General features: G+C 50.1%; 2 protein-coding genes across 8 annotated transcripts in view; one reads left to right on the top strand and one right to left on the bottom strand.

Annotated features, from left to right (window-relative positions):
* LOC117867420 (tryptase-like) overlaps positions 1-18,948 on the bottom strand; it is a 47,915-nt gene extending 28,967 nt beyond the window's left edge. For 4 of the 5 annotated variants that reach the window (XR_004643406.1, XR_004643404.1, XR_004643407.1 and 1 more), the window contains exon 1: positions 18,391-18,948. The gene's annotated coding sequence lies outside the window, so the exon portion shown is untranslated. Of the gene's footprint in view, positions 1-17,568; positions 17,627-18,390 lie in introns of those variants that run through there. The other variant, XR_004643408.1, reaches the window with a different exon arrangement.
* Positions 17,025-19,144, top strand: part of LOC117867416 (NADPH--cytochrome P450 reductase) — a 69,276-nt gene continuing 67,156 nt past the window's right edge. For all 3 annotated transcript variants that reach the window (XM_034752419.1, XM_034752421.1, XM_034752420.1), the window contains exon 1: positions 17,025-17,370. The gene's annotated coding sequence lies outside the window, so the exon portion shown is untranslated. The remainder of the gene's footprint in view (positions 17,371-19,144) is intronic.

The raw sequence follows: 19,144 nt of genomic DNA, 5'->3' as shown, positions 1-19,144 counted from the left end.
ATCTTAAACATGCTAATAACAACCTTAACCAGAAGAAGAGCTCTGTGGGACTCAAAAGCTCATCTCTCACCAAAAGAAGTTGGTCCAATACAAGATATTATCTCCCCGGCCTTGTCTGGTCTCAACCTTACCTCTGACCCGCAAGGTGAATTTATGAATTCTTTTAACGATGTGTCATCAATATGTGTGTGTATTTGAATATGTAAAGGATGTAATTAGTAATATATGTACTGTAAGAGTTTGTAAGTATCTCTGCTAGGGGGTATTATCAGCAGGTGTAAGTTGAATTTTCACATGCCAGGGTTACATTAATCATTTCACTTTAAGTTATTGAATGTTTAATAAAATACGACTCCTTTATGTTACTATGCACCAAAGTACAACTGACAAGTGTCTGTGATTGGCATTCAAGTCATGGCTAGTGTCTCCCATTGTGCAGCCCATAGCGAGAGACAGGCACTGTCCTAAAGAGCGTACAGTCTAAATGGACAAGACAGACAAAGGAAGTATCATTATCCCCATTTTACAGACTGAGGGTATGTCCACTGTGATACACCCAGGCCAGTTGGGTATAGCAGAATAGCAGAAGGCAGATATACTGGCCACTGGATTAACAGAGCAGGGACTGACCAGAGCAGGGGCTGCTCCAGGCTAATGAGAACACCTGATTCCAATTAACCTGCAAAGAGTCAGGTGAGGCCATTAAGCTAATGTGACCACCTGACTCTAATTAAGGCCCTGCTGATACTATAAAAAGGGCTCACTCCAGTCAGGCAGAGGAGAGCCAGGGAGCCAGGGGAGAGGAAGTGTGGCTGAAGGACTGATTAATGAAGACACCCTCAAGTTATTGATAAGGGAGCCCTAAGGTAAGGAGCAACAGAGAGTCCTGTGGCACCTTTAAGACTCCTGCTTCTCCCTAAGGTAAGGGAGAAGCAGGAGAGCTGTGGGGAGGTGGCCCAGGGAAATGTAGCAACTCTGGCAGTGAAAGGTTGGCTGCCAACAGCTGCTACCATTAGGGTCCCTGGGACGGAACCCGGAGTAGAGGGTGGGCCCGGGTTCCCCCCAACCCACCACTACAGGAACACCTCCTGGGAGGGGAAGTCAGGCCCCTGTCAGGACAGGAGGCTAAACTGTTCTAAAACAAGCCCTAGGGACAACAGAGACTGTGGGAATTCTCTCACCAACCTCCTTGCAGGCTTATGATGAAAAGGGCTCAGTAGACTGTAACCCTGGCCCCAGAGAGAGAAGGGCTACGTGGAGGGTCACAGAGAGCCACTGAGGCTAGCATATACCGCCTAGAAGCGCAGGACCCGCGGGGACAAGGTCAGAGCTCTGCCACAACTGGTGTCAGGGATGGGATCGTGATTGTTCACAGCGTGGCAGAACAAAGAGGTTTTTACTAAAAAAAAAAAAAAAGTGCACTGGGGTTTTTGGTTTTGGGTTTTTGTTTGTACCACCCTGGAGGAGGTGGTGAGAGCGCTGGTGCAAGCCATAGCAGCCCAGCAGGAGGCAACCCGGGCTCAGGCGATGGGGCAACAGGAGTCCCTGAGGTTACAGCAGGAAACCAACCAATTATTAATGAGCCAGGCGACCCAAGATCGAGCCCCGCTGCGCGAGGTTGTGGACCAACTGAAGATCCTCACCACCCAGGCCCGGGGGTCCAATGGGACGCGAACCCTGAGGGCCACCAGTTGTCTGCCAAAGATGATGGCAGACGATGATATAGAGACGTATCTCCTCTCATTTGAAAGGACTGCTCAGCGTGAGACGTGGCACTTGGAGCAGTGGGCCAGCATTCTCGGCCCTTTTTTGTACGGGGAGGCCCAGAAGGCCTACTTTGATCTGCCCACTGAGGATGCCGCTGACTATTCCTGGCTGAGGGCAGAGATCCTAGCACGATTCAGGGTGACGGTAGCGGTAAGGGCCCAGAGGTTCCAGGAGTGGAAATACAGGGAGAACAAACCTCCAAGGTCCCAACTATTCGCCCTCATACACCTCGCTCGGAAGTGGTTACGGCCCGAGGCATGCAGCCCAGAGGAGATTTTAGAGACTTTGGTCATAGACCATTACATGCGGGGACTGCCACCAGATCTCCGCAAATGGATATGCCAGAATGATCCATCTACTTACGATGAAATGATCACATTGGTGGAAAGACGGATGACAGCCAGGGAATTAACCCAACTACCCAAGGAAGGGCCCTCACGAATCAAACACTCGACCCAGACCGCGGTGGGTCGGGCGGCCAAACCCCCAGGAAGTCCTAGGTGGAAGAAGAGGGAGGTCGAAAACCAGTCAGGAACCCAGAAGGAAGAGGAAGGCCTAAGTGGGGAGAACCCTGAGACTAAACCCCCTAACCCACGTGATAGGGGAGTGACTAGAAGCAATTATAGGTGTTATGGGTGCGGGGAGTTGGGGCACATAGCTGCCCAGTGCCCCAATGTCATAGAGCCAATGCAGTGTAACCTGGGGAACGGGGCAGACCCATGTAGCCTACTCAATATTGTAGGGGTCGCAGTCACCCCACATAAATATACAAGGCAGGTAAAGTTGAATGGGGTAGAAACCATGGCACTCGTAGACTCGGGGAGTGCTATCACCCTAATTTCGGGTAAATTAGTGAAGCGCAGCCAGTTAATGCAGGCCAAGCGTACGGGGGTAACCTGTGTCCATGGGACTCTTAGCTACTACCCCATCATACCAGAAAAAATTGAAATTCAGGGAAATGTCACCGGGGGGAAAGCAGGGGTAGTCCCAAACCTCCCATACCCTGTGCTCATAGGTAGAGATTTCCCCGGGTTTGGAAACTTGCTTCCACCGGAGGAATTGAAGGGAGAGGAGCTCCCCGAACTTCAGGAGGCTTCCGCGGTAGAATGTCACCTCCCATTTTTTGCAGAAATGTCCCAGGAGCTATTCCCTGTCCCGAGGAAAGGCAGGAAGACCAAAAGAGAAAGAAGGGCGGCCAAGGCCTTGGGTACCCGAATCCTGATACAAGGACAGAGGGTCGCCTGTGTAGGCAGACGTACACGGGCAACTGAAGGGGAGGGCCCCAAGACAGAGGAGGGGTCAGAGACCACTTCCAACCCCAACCTCACGGAGCCAGCCGAGAGGGCAGAGACAGATCCCTCAGAGTTCGGGCTGTTAAGCCCAGAGAGAGAGACTTTTGGACGGGACTAGGTGGAAGACCCAAGATACGAGAACGCCAGGAAGGAGGTGGCTGAGATAGATGCAGTACCCATAGAGGGAAAGGCCGGGGGGCCAGGGCCTTATTTTGGGATCAAGAAGAATCTCCTATACTGGGTCGTGCAAATGCAGGAGCAAGAGGTACACCAGCTCCTAGTCACCAAGAAACACCAAAAGGCAATATTAAGCCTCGCTCACAGTCACCTTTTTGGAGGGCACTTGGGAGTGGAGAAAACCCAGGCGTGAATCTTACGCAGGTTCTTCTGGCCAGGGGTACATGAAGAGGTCCGGTGGTACTGTGCCTCTTGCCCCGAATGTCAACTGCACAGCCCTCGTCCACATCTAAGAGCTCCTCTGGTACCCCTGCCAATCATCGAAGTTCCGTTCGAGCGGATCGCCATGGATCTTGTGGGGCCGCTAGAGAAAATGACTCGAGCCACCAGTATGTGCTTGTCATCCTAGACTATGCAACCAGGTACCCAGAAGCTGTCCCCTTACGAAACACAGCTTCCAAGAGCATTGCCAAAGAATTAGTGGCAATCTTTGCCTGGGTAGGGCTACCAAAAGAAATCCTCACAGACCAGGGAACACCATTCATGTCCAAGTTGATGAAGGACTTGTGTTCCCTGCTCCATGTCCAGACCCTGTGGACCTCGGTTTACCATCCACAAACTGATGGTCTGGTGGAAAGATTTAACCGAACCCTCAAGGCAATGATAAGAAAGATGGTAAGCAAGGATTGGAAAGATTGGGACAACCTACTACCATACCTCATGTTCGCCATCCGTGAGGTCACCCAAGCTTCCACCGGATTCTCCCCCTTTGAGCTGTTGTATGGATGCAACCCCCGAGGCATCCTGGACACAGCCAAGGAAATTTGGGAGGAGGAACCAGTGCGGGGAAGAATGTAATAGAACATGTACTACAGATGAGGGACCGGATAGCCTGGGTCACTCCCATAGTGAGAGAGCACCTGGAGAAGGCCCAAGAGGCCCAGAGAACGTACTACAACCATCAAGCCAAGCTTCGTCAGTTTCAACCCGGTGACCGAGTAATGGTACTGGTACCCACGGCTGAAAGTAAGCTGTTGGCCCAGTGGCAAGGGCCCTATGAAATAGTTGAACCCATAGGGAAAGTAAATTACAAGGTGCGACAACCAGGACGTCGAAAAGTAGAGCAGATATACCATGTCAACCTTCTGAAACCATGGCATACCCGAGAGGTGTGCACAGTGGTTCAAGAAGAGCTGCACCCAGGGAACAAAAACCCTGAACAAGTGAGGGTGTCTCCCGATCTAATGACAGCCCAGAAGAAAGAGGTAACTGAGATGATTGCCCAATATCAAGATGTATTCTCGACAAAGCTGGGTCGCACAACTGGGACATATCATCACATCGTCACGAACCCTGGGGCCAGAGTAACTATGAGGCCCTACCGGGTGCCAGCAGCCAAAAGGGAGGAAATAAAAGCGGAAGTCAGGAAAATGCTGGAGATGGGGATCATCGAAGAATCCCACAGTCAGTGGTCCAGCCCAATAGTGTTGGTGTCCAAACCTGATGGCACCACGAGGTTCTGCAACGACTTCCATCGACTAAATGAGATATCCCAGTTTGATGCCTACCCTATACCCCACATAGATGAACTAGTGGACCGTCTGGGGAATGCCCGGTACTTGTCAATCTTAGACTTGACAAAGGGGTACTGGCAGATTCCCCTAGCTGAAGATGCAAAGGAAAAGACAGCGTTTTCTACACCAGAGGGTCTCTTCCAATATACGGTCCTCCCCTTTGGACTACATGGGGCTCCAGCTACCTTTCAGTGCCTCATGGACAAGTTATTACGCCCCCATACCAATTAAGCTGTGGCCTACTTGGATGACTTGGTGATTCATACCCCAGACTGGGAGACCCACTTGGAAAAAGTGGGGGCAGTCCTTGATACCTTCCGGCGAGCTGGCCTTACGGTGAACCCTGTTAAGTGCGCTGTAGGATTCACGGAGGCCAAATATCTTGGCTACATGGTAGGAAAAGGTCTGGTAAAACCCCAACTGAATAAGTTGGAGGCCATCCAAAATTGGCCTCGGCCGAGTCGTAAGAAGCAGGTCCGAGCATTCCTATGAGTGGTGGGGTATTACCGGTGTTTCATCCCCCATTTTGCTACAAGGGCAAGTCCCCTAATGGACTTGGTGAAGGCCCGTAGTCCTGATCCAGTCAGATCGTCTGATAGGGTGACCAGATGTCCCAATTTTATAGGGACAGTCCTGATATTTGGGGCTTTTTCTTACATAGGCTCCTATTACCCCCACCCCCTGTCCCGATTTTTCACACTTGCTATCTGGTCACCCTATCGTCTGATGCAGCAGAGAGGGCATTCGCGGACCTACGGACTGCCCTCTGCAGTAACCTCGTATTGATAGCCCCAGATTTCACCAAGGACTTCATCCTACAGACAGATGCATCTGAGGTAGAGTTAGGGGCCGTCCTGTCACAGATGGTTGGGGAGGAGGAACACCCAATTCTCTACCTCAGTAGGAAACTCCTTCAGAGAGAACAAAAATATGCAGTGGTAGAGAGAGAGTGCCTCGCCGTAAAATGGGCCATGGAAACGTTGCGTTATTACCTACTGGGGCGCAGATTTATCCTTGTGACTGACCTTTTCAATGGATGTAACGGAACAAGGAAAAGAACACAAGGGTAACCAGGTGGTTCTTATCCCTCCAACCTTTCCAGTTCCACATAGAGCACAGAGCAGGGAGTCGCCATGGCAATGCTGATGGCGTATCACGTGTACACTGTTTGGCGTCCCAAGCTGCCCAACCCCTTGGTGCTAGCATATACCGCCTAGAAGCGCAGGACCCGCGGGGACAAGGTCAGAGCTCTGCCACACCACACACAAATCAGTCTGAGCAAGCGCTCAGGAACTGGGTCCTACGGACCCTGCTGGGAGGTGGGTCAGAGCCTGAGTCTTGCTGTAACTCGGGTCCAAGCCCTGTCATTTTGCAGTGTGGATGCAAGTCAAGCCGCAGACCTCAGTCAGAAGGTCTGCGTAGTGCAGTGTGGATGCGTTAGCACGGCTGTGAGAGCTGGGTCCGACAATTCTAAACCCAGGTTTACAATGCAGTGTGAACGCTCAAGTGTGGGCTTGGAAACACTGAGTCCACAAACCTGGGTCCTCCAGCCCTGGGTTTACAATCAGTGTAGACATACCCATGGAGACTTGCCCAAAATCGCACAGCAAGTCTGTGGTAGGCTAAGGAATTGAAGCCAGATCTCCTGAGTCCCAGTCCAGGGCTTTAACCACAAGACTATTCCTCCTCATTTAAGAGTATAAGATCCCAAGAGGGCAGGGATAGCTTGCAAGGGGCACAATCTGGCCCCATGTATGTTACACCGACTAAGGGCTGGTCTACACTTAGTCCGGACTTCGGACTAAGGTACGCAAATTCAGCTACGTTAATAACGTAGCTGAATTCGAAGTACCTTACTCCGGACTTACCGCGGTCCAGACGCGGCCGGAAGTCTCCCCCCGTCGACGCCGCGTACTCCTCTCGGCGAGCTGGAGTACCGGCGTCGATTGTGAGCACTTCCGGGATCGATCCCAGAACATCGATGGCGTGCCTCCGGACCAGCCGGTAAGTGAAGACTAGGCCTTAGATTGCTTTGTCTCTAAAACTTCCTTGTCTAGACCTACACCCCCACATTGCTACAGGTAGGGCATGTCTGAGTCTAGCGGAATATAAAGAAAGTGAAGTAGGTGTAAGAAAAGCAACTACAAAAAGGTGTGACCAGGTGCAAGGTAAAGTAGCTCCCATCCTGCTTAAACTTATACCTCCTCTGGCTCTTCAGCAGGTATATTACACTCTTACTCAGCAGGAAGTAGGTGGAAGTAGGATTAAGGGAATCTGATTATGAGTGTAACTTACCCGGCCTTACACAATCCCTCTGGATTTGGCTGCTTCCCCAGGAGTGAGCAGCTCCTGCAGTCCAAAGCTGAGTGGCGTAAAAAAATAGACAAGCAAAATTGCAGATTCGCCCAGAGGCCCCAATGCCATAGCTGGATCTCGGTGCATTGACCATGGCTCCCGTGTGGATCCAGCTGCTAGATTGGGACCTTAAAACAGAGAAGTTGCTTTCCTGGCATGTGTGGGAGGCAGATAACCCACTGACCTTGGTAGCGTGAGGGGGCGGGTGTTTGGAAGGATGGCCCAGCCCCTGCTTTTCAAGCCTCCCCCTTGACAGCAGGAATGCAAGTGAGCCTCTTTCCCGCCTTTTCATTTTGGAATATACATCATTACCAGCCCCATAACTACCCCCTCACTGCTGACTCCATTCAGCCTGCGCCCCACACAAGGGACTTTTTCCTATTACAGTAAACTATTTGCATCAGGAATTCTGAGTCATGAAGCTGAGGTCAGAGACAATGGGGCTTATTTCACTGCAGACGCCCCTGAGCTCCAGCTCTTAACTTTGCATGTGTCCCACAGTTGTATTCCAACATCTGGAGGGGTGTAGGCTCCCATCTGCCCCAGGCTATGACACATCTCAGAGCCCTCTATCTTATCTGGCTGCTGTTACTCATTCCCATGCAACTTCAAGAGACCGTGTCTTCTCTACAAGAACTGGAGTACTTGTGGCACCTTAGAGACTAACAAATTTATTAGAGCATAAGCTTTCGTGGGCTACAACCCACTTCTTCTCTACCTCTTCTCCTGAACCAAGGACGCACCAGCAGAACTTATTTTTTGGCTCAGTGGCTGAACTAAAAACTAAACTAAACAAAAAAATGTTAGTTTCAGGTTGATCCAATGTGAAAAAAATCTGTTTTTTTTTGGCACACTGCAAGGGTCAAAAAATGTGGTTCGTTTGACCTGAAACGACATGTTTCATTTCATTTTTGAGGGTTATTTATTTTTTAAACTTTTTTTTGTTTTAATGAAACCGAAGTCAAATTTGAAATGAAAAGTTGTTGCCAATAAAAAATTCAAAATGTTGCATTTGGAAACGGTGGAAACAAACCGTTCCCATTTTGGTTTGGGGAGGGGGATTTTTTTTGTTTGTTTTTTTTCCTGACTGAAATAATTTGGCGGATTCAACCCCGATTCTTGACCCGAATCTGCATCGTTCAGCAGAAAAAGTTTCATCTGAAAAATGTCTCCCGGCTCTGCTCGGCAGAGGGGGAAATAGTGGATGAATGGTGGGGAAATACAGGACTCAGCGGGGTAAAACTTGAGCCCCCAAATCAGCACGTAACCAGGGGAGCTGTGGAGCCCTGCTTCCCAGGGGGCTCAGAGCCCAGGGCACAGCATGAGGGAGGGGGAACATGGGGTAAAATCCAGAGCCTACTGAAGCCAATGGGAGTTTTGCCGTGGACTTCAGTGGGGCTAGGATTCCCCCCTCGCCTCTGGGCTCACTGGGGTGGGCAGCAGGACAGGGAGCTCTGAGCTCCGGACTCGTCAGCAGGGAAGCATGGAGCCATAAAGCTGTATTACAAAAGCTTTGCCATCCACCTCTATCGCTTTGTGCTTCTAGGCCACTTTTTCCTTATCCCCCTTTCCCCTTTCCCCCCCAGCCTTGCTGGACCTTCCCTGACCAGACTCCCAGCCAGCTCGTTATATAAGAGGCTGAGGAATTGCTTGTTTGTGTCTTGGCATTTATGAAGCCACACACTGAAATGTTGAGAACTCCAAGGCAGGCCGAAAATGGCAGCGAGCCAGGAGGTGAAAACTGTGCAATGCGCCCAGCACAGCATGGAGAGCGGGTCCCCGATCTAATCAGGGTTCCACACCCCAGTGCAGGGGGCACAGGACCATACGCTGGTGTAGGGGGCGCAGGGCCGTCCCTCAGTGCATGGGGAGCAGATCTTTGCTGGAGCATATAATCCCGCACAGCTGGGTATTGTAGGCCAAGAACTGAAAGGGCTCTGTGGTTGATGCACACTAGCAGGGAGTGCCATGGCATGGGCAAAGCCTGCACTGCTGTGGCCTGCGTTGTACCTATGCTGTGACTAGTGAGAGGATGACAGTTTCCACCAGAGCTGTTAAGCAGGCATGTTTCCCTAGCATGACATTCACTTACCCATGCAATGCAGACTAACTGGGGACTTAACCACAGCAAAACAGCCTGCAAAGAGTTAACAGTCATTGGGTAGCAAGTTTCTTACACAGAAGCGAGATCATAGGGTGAGAGGCACGTGGTCTATATCAGGCTCCATCTGGTCCATCCCCTAGAGTCCTATAGAGTCTTTTCTCCAGAGTATTGTCCTGTGGCTCTCAGGGTATGTCTACACAGCAATGTAGGCCCAGGGTTTGAACTCAGGCTCAACCCTAATCCCCCTTCCGTCTACACCCAAATCTCAGGGCTAGGACCCAGGGTACCAAGACCCCATGGGGGTGGAGGGTCCAAGCCTGAATCAAGCCAGGACCCAGGGTTCAATCCCTATTGCACTGTAGTATAGATTCATGCTCTGGGAGTCCTCCAAAAGTATCTCACAATCCCATGGGCTGACTTTCTTTGTCCTCTGGACAGTCAAGTTTGGTGGATAGTCAAGTTTTCCCAAACTGCACCATGAACAAAAGGCCAGAGTGGCCACCTTTTGGGAGGATGCTAGGAAGTCTGGGAGATGGGTGGCTGGACATGGGCCTGCATAATGCAATGCAGATGCTGGAGCCCCAGGCAGGGACCCAGGGTTCAACCATTCCTAACCTGGGGTTACAAATGAGTGTAGACGCTCCAGTCCTGGGTTAACAAACCCAGGGTTTGCTAACTTGAGATCTACTAACCCTGGGCTTACACTGCAGTGTAGACACCTTGAGATACCTTGGTGATGAGTCTGGCTCTTTATCATTCAAATCAATGGGAATGTTGTCTTCGACTTCAATGGGTGCATAAACATCTGGATAGAGAGATAGATTTGACCAGTCTAATTTTAGATGCATCATTCAGTCCTTTCTTTCTATCCCAGCCATTGGTGGCTTCCCGTTTCTCCCTTGGATAGTTTATTCTCTCTTCCTCAGCCTCTTCTATAACGAGCTGGCTGGGAGTCTGGTCAGGGAAGGTCTCTTGTGTAAGATGGCCTATTGTGCATCTTCACTAATTATTTATCATCGTCATCACAGCCGCCACTAGCACATCCCATTCCGAGGAGCTTCTGGTTCAGGAAAGCAGCTGATCTGCCCAGACAAACAGCATGGAAACACAAAGCAAACAGCTACACCCCATGTGAAAGGGGGACTGCCAGGGAGAAGTTGGCATGAGCAACTGAGTCAGACTAGAGTCTGCTCTTGATCTTTGTTTAAAATGCCCATTGACATCCAGGTGAGATTATAGGGCATACACTGTAGTCACATAATATACCAGGGACAGTTTCGACTGCCTGTATCCTGAAGGTAAACTCCCATTGAAGTCAATGGAACAGTACCTGTCTGTCTCTCTATGGAATTTCTAGAATCACTGAATAGCAGGTTTGGAAGGGACCCCAGGAGGTCATCTACTCCAACCCCCTGCTCAAAGCAGGACCAATCCCCAGAGAGATTTTTGCCCCAGATTCCTAAGTGGCCCCCTCAAGGATTGAACTCACAACCCTGGGTTTAACAGGCCAATGCGCAAACCATTGAGCTATCCCTTGCCCATCACCTTGCTGTTCAAGCACCTGAATAAGGACCACAGCAGGTCCCGGGCCTGTATATACAGGAAAGCAGTATGGCATAAATATGTACTTATAATATAGACCCACCATAGGTGCATGGATTCATGCCCATGCTGCCAGTACTCTTGGGTTCTATTATCAACCCTACCGCTGACTCACAGTGAGACCTTGAGCCCAAATTTTCCAAAGTGGCCACTAGTTTGGGGTGCCCAGTTTTAGAAGCCTGGAGTTTGGGGAGTTTAGCCTCTCTGAAAATCAGGACCACAGTTTCTACAACGGGACGCCCGGAACCGGCGGTGCTCAGAACGAGGGGCCGGGTTAGGAAGTGTGGGCTTCAGGACTGAGCTTGCAGAGGCTTTACGCTCGACATTCCTCGGTCTGTCTGTAACACGATAACTTTTGAATGCCACATCTGATCAGTTCCAAAATTTCCGGGAATGTTCTAGGTGTCGGTGGCCAGAACCCTATTGATCTGGGGGGGAAATTGGAAAACCGAAAGGAGGAAAACTGGGGCGGGAGGAACATGAATCCTCTGCCATCTATTTAACACAGCCACAGCTTCAAGCAAGTGTATATGCATCAAACAACTGGCTGGTGGCACCTGTTTATGCCTTCCAGCATAACAATCCCCTTGTCTCTTTTCTGCATGCCCTGCCAATAGTATTTAGCATGCTGACACCCTGAAGGACTTTCCTCCAAGGCAAATAATAATGGTGGTGGAGGGAGAGGGAACGGGAATGTGCCGAAAGCCCCTGGCATGGGAGGAGAATGGGGAACCATAGTATGGAGGGAGGGGGCCACACAGAATGCCTAGCATGGAGGGGAAGATGGAAATGGCTGGTGAACCCTAAAAGATTTCCCCTAAGGTGTCTGGGAGCTCCTCCCTGAAACCGGGTAGCTCTTTGCTGCATCAGTTCTGCCCGCCTTTTCCTCCCCCTTGCTGTTACCTCTCAGACAGCTCTGCTGCTGGGCTGGGAACCCGCAGTCACCGAAGGATTCCCAGATCCTCCAGTAGCGAGACTGAAGGGCTTTTGGCCTCCGCAGCTTCGTTTCCTCCAGCTGCATGGCAGGATGTTTACCCTGCTTCAGTAACGTCCCAGAACAATGCCCAGAGATGGCTCTAACCCTGTCACTGGAGAGCTGGCCCTGCCCATCCACCCTCTACATATGGCAGCCTGACACATCACCGGTGCTAGCAAGGACAGTTGCTTTGCGTAGCCTTATCAGCCCAGCAGGTGCAGGCTGGCTTAGGGGATGCACCAGGCAATATGCAATTATTGACAATGGAGATGGGCCAAAACCAGCCCGCCAGCCCCAGCCCAATCAAACTCAGATGAAGGTCAAATCCAGATTTCAAAGCTGTCTCCTATCTGTAGAATAGGCCAAACCAAGCCTCTGGATTTAAATGCCATGCACTCTGGGGAACGGCAGCTCTGGTTTGGCTCTAAATGGGCCATATTGTATGACACAGGCTGCAGCCCTTCTGTTATACAGTGTAACTTCAAAAGGATCGGGGCGTGGAGAGGAGGCTAAAACGCTTGTCTTGTCTAGCTTGGCAAAGCGGAGGCCGTGAGGTGATCGGATTGCTCTCTATGAATACCTGGTGGGGAGGGCAAACACCAGGATGGAGAAGAGCTACTGAAGCTATTGGACAATGGAAACAGGGATACACTGGCCCTGAATACATTTAGGGTGGAAATGAAAAGATTTCTAACCACCAGTGGCAGGAGATTCTGAAACAGGCTCCCGGTAGGAGCTGGGGGAAGCAAACAGCTTAACTAGCTTTAAGATGGAGCATGGTAAATTGATGAATGGGATTGCATGACGGGACTGCCTGGGCTAGCAGAAGGTCCCTTCTAGTCCTATGCTCCTAAAATAAGGCTGGAGGAGGGGAGAAAAATGAGAAGACCCAATTTGCTGCATGACACCAGCCTGCAAAGCAACCAGCCAAAGTGAGCTGGGCTCTGTCCTGCAGGTGCCATTATCCAGCATGTCCTGCGCTCACTGGTAGGGCTAGTTCTAGGGTGGGTGAGCGGGGCCGCTTCCCTGGGTGCCAACTTCTAGGGGGTGCCATGCCACTCAGCTTTTTTTGCTCCTCTCTGATTGGCCAGCTGGTCCACTCGAGGGTTGGGGAGGGGCAGGTGCACTGAAAACGTTTTCTTCCCTGGCTGGCAAAACAGTGAGGGCTTCTATTGTTCACAGGCCTTTCCTCGTGCGCAAGAGAGGCAGCATGATACGAAGATCTACTGCAGTGTTTCCCAAGTTGGTGACCCTTTATTTGAAATCAAAATGTTTCACGCCCCTCCCACTCCCATTTACTATATGAGTAAAAAAAATGCACCAACGATAATAACGCTAAGCGGGTATCACTTATTTGTGCCTGTGTTCCGAGAGACTGAAGGGTCTCTAAAGGGTCAGGGTGGGCAGGGAGGCGAGTGCGGAGCAACGTTTTCTTTTCTTTAGATTGTAATAAAATGTTCAGTGCTTCACGATCTCCTGCCCCTATTGTCTTTTGTGACCAGCTCCCCCACAGAGGTCGTGTCCCACTGGTTGAGAAACACTAGTCTAAGCAGGGGACTGGCATCCAGGGGGTTCTGAGTTCTAGTCTTGGCCCCGCTACTGACTCCCTCTGTGACCTTTGTCACGTCAGTTGACCTCTTTCTACAGTCACACTGAGCTGATGGTAACAGTACTAGCACTTCCCAGAGAGGCCCAATCGTTTCTGCAGAATTTAAGCTTCTGTTTTAAACCAAATACGCTTCTGGCTTAGCATTCCCATTTGAGGTGGCAGATCAACACTCTGCCATGTGGCAAAGGTGTGACTCATTTCAGGATTGCTCAAGCTGTCTGGGTGAATCACTACCACCTGCTTACAGTAGGAGGGAGCCCTGTCTGCGTTCACCAGGGGAATCTCCCCAGCCACTGGCTGATGGCAATACAGGCCCTTTGTTCCAGGCTCTGCGAGCCCCCCACTTTCCCCCTGCAGGCTAGAAATTTAGAGTCTGCATTTTGTTACTCTCAAGTGCCAGTGCCTTGTCTTCTGGACACCCGCCGTTTACACTGATCTGCTGCCTCCGTGAAAGGAGTGCACCCCAGCTCACTAATTTCATCTCAGTTCAACATGCTTGTTAGCACACGATGCTTCGGTTTATGGTAAAACCAAACTGAAGTTCATTGAACAGAGCTTGTGATAAAGAATCAAATAAAAGCAAGTAGTAGGATTTGGAAACACCAGAAAACATAAGATGCAATCCATAGTCTAGACTTATTAACAGGTTACTTTCCCGGCTAATAATGTATTCCTCATTATTGCTTGCCGCACTAACCCAGTCCAATGAGCGGGGATCTGCTTTTCATAAGACATCTCCGCTGGCAAAGGATGTCCTCCTGTAATGGATCACAAGTTGGGCCCTCTTCAGAGCACCCTCCCAGGCTTCCTTTGTCTTTGTGGATGTTCAAGTCTCCACCCAGCCCAGACAGTAAACAAGGGGCTGTCTCCATGATGTCCATTGTTCCCAACACTGATTGAAGTAGTCCTGAGACCGCCCCTCACTTCAGGTGACAAGAAGTCCGAGGGCAACAGTTTTGCAACCTAACATTCTATCGTTTTACATACGTTATCTGCTCTTTCCCATAAAGCATCTCACAACACCCATGACAATCAGCTAGTTTTTAGCTCTCAGCAGAGACACCACACAATCCCTTTCCGTGTAATATCGAGAAGACATCCGGACGCAGATGTTACCCCCAATCGGGGATATTGCAGATTATGTATTCCTTATGCCACCCGATTTTAAACCAAACTTTGCACCCTCAATAATCTGTACGTTATTACCTGATAACCAGAAACTTCTATGCTTAAACTCTGTTCCGTTCACTTTTTTTTTTTAACATCATCTTAATAAAATTTTTTATACCCACTTAGGCATGTTTTGGGCACGTCTGCGTCACAGAAGGGTACTTTGTTGGTGCTAACGGTACAATTGCTGTGAATGTGAAGTGGTTGGGGTCATCCAGGAGGAATGATAAGGTATTTGCACCTGGCTTGGGCGTGGCTCCGGCATGTTGGTGTGACTGATTAAACATTATTATTACTACAGGTGGAGCTGGTAGATGTGGAATAATAGTATGTGAGCATGAGCACGTAGTTAAAAACTGTATCATAATGCAGACACACCAGGGGTCAAAATTAAGGTTGCACAGGCAACTTTGGGGTGCTTGACTTTGCACCTTAACATTCTTTTAACACCTTTTTTTTGGTAGGTAATTTATCGTTTATACTGCAGTACCGGCCAGACACCCCAGTAAAGATCAGGGTCCCGTTGTGCTACACAGCTATGGCTGTAACCCTGGCATCTCGTTCTGTGTCATACGCTGGGGGAATACGATGCTGCACTAGCTCTGGGGAGAGGTGTGATGCTTTTATTGGCCAGTTGTGCTATTGTTTATATAAGGAATATATTCGTTCATGGAACTAATGACTATCATTACTTTCATGCCCAGCTGCTTCTGCCAGAAGTAGGTTGACCAGATATCAAGTGTGAAAAATCGGGATGGGATGGGGAGTAATAGGAGGTAATACATAAGAAAAAGCCCCAAATATCGGGACTGTCCCTATAAAATCGGGACATCTGGTCACTCTAGTCAAAGGAGCTCTTTATCCGTGATATATATTAAAGCAGACCTAACAGAGTGGTTTTCAACCTTTTTTCATTGGTGAACCCTGGAAAAATGTTGAATGGAAGTCCCTTTGGAAATCTTAGACATAGTCTGCGGACCCCCAGGGGTCCGTAGGTCACAGGTTGAAAACCACTGGTCTAACAAAAATGCCAGGAGGAGCAGTTGCCACCATTATGGAGGAATTAACTCTTTTGCTCCCAGGCTCTCAAGAAATGACCTGCTGTGGTGCGTACACCTCTACCCCCATATAACGCGACCCGATATAACACGAATTCAGATATAACGTGGTAAAGCAGTGGGGCGCCCCGGGCCCTTTAAAACGCCACTTGAGCCTCGCTGCTATACCGCGTTATATCCGAATTCGTGTGGAGCCCCGGGCCCTTTAAATCCCTGCCCGAGCCCCGCTGCCGGGGGGAATTTCCAAAAAGCCGAACATGTCCGGGGAAAAATACTCCCTGGCTTACCTTAGAGCGGGCGCCGGGGGCTGTTGTGCTCCCTGACTCCTGGGCTCTGTAAGAGCCGAGCATTACCGGCTTCGGGCAGCTCAGCACTTACAGAGTCCAGGAGTTCAGGGAGCACAGCAGCCGCCGGAGCCCAGGAGGGGAAGTGCCCGGCCGGGGGCACAGGGTCCGGAGGCATGGGGGCTGCCCGAAGCCCGAGCGCTACTGGCTTCACGGTTTGCTGGGCAGCCTCCAGACCCTGCGCCCCCAGCTGGGCGCTTCCCCTCCCGGGCTCCAGCTGTGCTGGGAAGCACCGGCCGGGGGCACAGGGTCTGGGGGCTGCCCGGCAAACCGTGAAGCCGGTAGCGCTCGGGCAGCCCTTTTCGCGTGGCCAGGAGGGAGGAGGAGGAATGCGGGGCGCTCAGGGGAGGGGGTGGAGTTAGGGCAGGGACTTTGGAGAGGGGGCGGAGTTGGAGCGGGGAAGGGGCAGAGTGGGGGGGGGGGCAGGGTTGGGAAAGGGGCACGGCCAGGGCCCCATGGAGTGTTCTCTTTTTTTATTTTTTAAATATGGTAACCCTAGTGTTATGCAGGAGGTCAGACTAGATGATCACAATGGTCCTTTCCGGCCTGGGAATCCAGGCAGAAGGAGATGGCCATGCTGCTCAGTGCCCTGGTTACATCCTGTCTGGCTGCCCCAGCAGTGCTCCTGAATGACTGAAGTGTGCAGGTAGCGCTCCTGCCGTGGAGTTGAATCTCTCTATGTGCACTTTAATGCTCTGTTGATTTCCGTGAAATACTGAGGAATGAGGGCAGCCCAGCAGGTGTGGTAGTGGGCCAGCAGTGAAAAAGTTAATTGTGTAACCAGCTGTCATTTAGACGAGAACACTGGCCTCTTCCACAGAAACGTGCAGATTCCACACCGTAGCATATGGACAGGAAAGTACAGAGCGTCCCTAGGACATTTCCCACTAACTATGAATTATCACATTTCGGATTCTAAGGGGCTGGGCCATGGAGCAAAGGCAGAGCCCCCGCAACTGGGTTTAGCATAACCCCTCCTCCCTGCCATCTCCGCCCTTTCCACATCTGACTTTCCCTTCAACTTAAACCACGCAGGGTCAGCCCTGGAGATAAAAAGGAAATCGGAGGGCACGTCCCTGCAGGCAGCTCTTCCTTTTGCAGATACAGTCAACTCTCCAGCAGAACTAAAGAGCCCCAAACCTTCTTAGTCGGCTTTATGTGGACTACGGACCCCAGAAAAGGACCCTGCCTGTGGACGTGTGAATGCAGCAGGCTTTTCCACCTCAGGCAACATCATATGATACCAACTGGATGGTAAAAATCAACCGATCAAAATAATCAAGGAACCAGGACAAGAAAAGAGCCAAAGCTGGTGATATTGGGCAGATCTACCTTTGAGAAGGTTGGTGGTCTTAGTTCCTACCTGCTGCATTCACTTTGACTAGTACCCTCAGTTGTTGTGCCTGTATAACTCGCAGTTAGGGGGGTGATTTTTACTGGTACAACTCCTTGTGTTCACACAGTTATATGGGTGTAAAGGTGCGTAATGGATAGAGCACTAGACTGGGACTCAGGAGACCTAGATTCTAGTCCTGGTTTTGTCCTGCTGGGTGACCTTGGGCAAGTCACGTCACCGTCCTGTGCCTCAGTTTCTCCATCTGTAAAATGGGGATAATGATACTGACCTCTTTGTAAAGTACTTTGAGATCTACGGATGAAAACTTCTATGTAAGAGCTAAGTATCCATACAGCTCATTCCTCTTCTATACTATACGAGTATAAACACTTTTTATACTAGTATAACTTGGTCCAGGCTAGGGGGCTTTTACTTCTTTAACTATACCACTTAAAGCAGTACAACTTTTGCTTGAGGACAAGCCCAGGAAATCTTTATAGCATGTGTGACTGGTCTGGCTTCTGCTCTGGCGGTCACCGGTTTGCTCTTGAATGAATATTGATTGTGTAACAGAGGCAAGGGGCCTAAGTCACCACTGTTACTTCACTTTTATGATGATGTAACTGCTGAAATCACTAGTTGGATTTACACCAATGTAAAGATGGAGGATTGCAGTGGGGAATCAGACACAGGAAATCCAAGGAATTGTCTGAACAGTAACTGGAACCAAAATAAGAGTGCTCTACTTTGATATAACTTACATAATTAAAAATCAGCTTAAAATTATATATAAATCAGACATTCTTATTTTTAAATGTGTCCTCACACACACTTGCACTGAAGATGCGAATTACAACCCATTTAGTTATTTTGGTTTTAGTTACCTTGTAGACAAGCCCCAAGACCAAAATCTGACGGTATTAAAATAGGTTTCCCTTCAGCATTAGATAGTGAATTATCTTTCCAGGAACAATAGTTTTTTAAATTAAATTTAAGAGCATGTAACATTGATATGAAGTGACTCACCCATGGCTTTTTCTTAGGAAAGATGCTCTCGCAGAAAATCTTTTAGTCACCAACTCTGCCACAGCTTCCCTGTTTGACATTGGGCAAGTCATTTAGGTCATGCGTACACCGTAGCCGCTACAACAGCACAGTGTACACTTTCTACATCAACAGTAGAGGTTTTTCCATCAATGTAGTTAATCCACTTCTCTGAGAGGCGGTAGCTAGGTTGATCTTCTGTCAACCTAGTTGCATCTGTACCAGGGTTAGTCGCCCTGTGTTGTTGAGGGTACGAAGTTTTTCATCACCCTGTGCGACGTAGCTAGGTTGATCTAATCGTTAAGTGTCGACCCGACCTTAGGCTCATGTCTTCAAAGGTATTCAGGTGCCTAACGCTTATTGATTTAAAATACCTGTGAGGATCTGAGCTTTAATTTCTCCATGCCTCAGTGCCCAGCTGTAAAATGGGGATAATACTTTGTCTTGTCTAGATAGACTGTAAACCCTCTGGGGCAGTGACTGTCTCTTGTACAGCTTCTAGTCCCATGGGGCCCCAGCACCCCCATCCTTCCCCACCCCTCAACTGGGCCTTGCATCCTGAGCCCCCAGCAACCCTCCCCCTGCCCCCCAACTGGCCCTACACCCCAAACCCCCATCTTCCCGCTGCCCCCCAACTGGCCCTACACCCCAAACCCCATCTTCCCGCTGCCCCCCAACTGGCCCTACACACTAAGCCCCCCCATCTTCCCGCTGCCCCCCAACTGGCCCTACACCC

Source organism: Trachemys scripta, chromosome 18 (assembly GCF_013100865.1).
Source record: "Trachemys scripta elegans isolate TJP31775 chromosome 18, CAS_Tse_1.0, whole genome shotgun sequence".
NCBI lineage: Eukaryota > Metazoa > Chordata > Testudines > Emydidae > Trachemys > Trachemys scripta.
Note: the sequence above shows the minus strand (reverse complement) of the source record. Positions and strands in the feature narration are given on the sequence as shown.